Consider the following 2260-nt stretch of genomic DNA (forward strand, 5'->3'; position numbering starts at 1 on the left):
TCTATTTATCAATCAGCCTGGGATATCTGAGAGAGCAGGGGGCTAAGGACCACATGCGAGAGCTAAGGCCTAGCAGTCGCTTCTTTCTTCAAGCTCTGCAGACGATTCTGACAGTGAAGTTGGCAAACAGTTAAAGTGGAACACGTGAGTTGCTCCAGAACTACCTGCAAGACCACTCCCACAGTCCAGATCATATAGTGCACAAGTATTTCCAGCAAGGGCACTGTGAGTATGGAGACCGCTGCAGATGTGAGCACAGCAAGCCACTGAAAGAGGAAGCTGCTGCTGCTACATATCTGGCTGCAAAACTGTCCCTTACAGTCTTGAGTCTGTCATGTGTGGCTGGACCATGCCAGGAGAGGAATGCGAGTGAGTCTGAGCCCAGAGATGCCAACTTCTGACCACATGCGTAGGACCCGAGGACTGGATAGATGTGGCTGAGTTCTTACCCAGGCAGCTCTTCTGTGGCCGCAGCACCTCTGCCTGCAATCTGTGGATATTGCCAAGAGGTGCCAGCACAGACAATTTTGCCTTGAAGCCTTGGAGAAAGACATGGAGCTGTCCTTCACCGTGCCTTGCAGCAAGGCCTTGGCATGTGGTGTCTACATGGAGAAGCACCACTTCTGCTTCCTCTCCAACTGCAGCCATATCTCTTGTCTCCAGTGTGTGCGCCAGTGGAGGAGAGTGAAGCAATTGGAGAGAAAGGCCTACAAGTCCTGCTCCCAGTGCAGGATCCAGTTTCACTTTGTTTTTCCCAGTGAGTACTGTGTGAGGAAACAGGAGAGGCAGATGCACATTCAGAAATACAAGGAGGCCATGAGCAAAAAGGCACTCAGATATTCTGATCAAGGTCATGGAAGCTGCTTATTTGGAGCAAGCTGTTTTTACAAACATGCCTATCCTGATGGGCACACAGAGGAGCCTCGGAACCAGGAAGTGGGAACATCAAGCAGCTACATGACCAGCTGGGGAACCACTTTGAGTAGCTGAGCAATGAAAGAGAGAACAACAACCCCTCTGACAATGACAGTGAAGAAGAGATTGTCTCCTTTGAGCTGAATGAGGTGGCTGCAGGTGGGGACAACGACACCTGAGTCTGAGGACCAGTGGGACTTGCTTCTACCGAAAGCCAGAAAACTTTGTGGACGTGGACCTCCAGCAGCTTTGTGTGACTTGGAAAGGTCTGTGGAGCCTGGGACAGCCAGTGCAGTGTGGAGTAACCTTGCCTGGCTTTTCTCGGAGGGCCTCTCCTCTCCTGTGCTGATGTGAGCATTCAGCAGGTCTGCTCTCCACCCTGCTCCCCAAAGACTGTATCATGTTCTGTTTCAAACAGTTACAAAAATAAATCTTCAGGTTATTCTCAGTCTGTTTGTTGTGTCACCAGTATTAAGCCTGGTTGTGTTTATGGACTTTCCATACTCATTGTAAGTCTCCCAGGTTCAGGATAAAAGTGCAAGCTTGCTTTGAGGACCACAGGTGAAAGGACCTGAGCTAGCAAGCAGGTAGCCTTCTGCTCCAGATGTAGTAGAGGATTCTTGCACATCTATAGTTTGTGTTGGTTTTTCCCTGTGACCCCCACCCTGTGCACTTGTCTTGTGGATTTGCTCTTATTTTCTTGCACATAAAGATACTACTGGGTGGTCAGAACTAGGTGCCAGTGTGAGCTTAGTGTGATAGGAACACTTTGGAAGGATACACAGCAGCATCAATTAGCAGCAGGTGGCAGATCCAGGGTGAGCAAGAGCAGGGGTTCAAGAAGTTTCCCATCTCTTCACAGATACCCTTTTCTCATGGTTTGTGGACAGAGGTGGTATTGTGGTATTGGCTCCAAGTGGTCCATATACCTTCAGGGTCAAGGCAGTACACTGGGGGTTAATATAGCTGGGCTAGTTGGTTGTCTAGTTAACTGTCTATGAGCTATCCAGTGATATTAGTTCCTTTCTGGGCCAGGCACTGGAACAACCTCTGTCTTCCTGTGAGGGCTTCTGCTGTAGGGCTTGTTTCTTTTCTTGGGAGTTGCCTCATTTCACCTCGGCACTGTGCTGCTAGGTAGATGTGATGGAACATTGCACTATCTGGAGGGGTGTGTGTCATGGTGGGTAGCTGGGTGGCAGCGTAAGTCATACTTCCACTGAGGGGGAGCGTAAGGTGAGTCACCAGCTAAGCTAACTGATTAGAAGGCTTTCTCCTTGGGAGTTTACCTTTGCCTTTTGTCACTTTGCTGAGAATAATTTGTGAGACACTCCTGATTTACCCCTCT

At 49.3% G+C, this 2260-nt stretch overlaps 1 pseudogene; it reads left to right on the forward strand.

Moving 5' to 3' along the window:
- Positions 1 to 363: 363 nt before the first annotated feature.
- Positions 364 to 1264, forward strand: LOC101787621 (E3 ubiquitin-protein ligase makorin-1-like; annotated as a pseudogene).
- The last annotated feature ends 996 nt before the right edge of the window (positions 1265 to 2260 follow it).

Source organism: Cavia porcellus, unplaced genomic scaffold (genome assembly GCF_034190915.1).
Source record: "Cavia porcellus strain 051 isolate PalLab524CR breed Dunkin Hartley unplaced genomic scaffold, mCavPor4.1 scaffold_2, whole genome shotgun sequence".
NCBI lineage: Eukaryota > Metazoa > Chordata > Mammalia > Rodentia > Caviidae > Cavia > Cavia porcellus.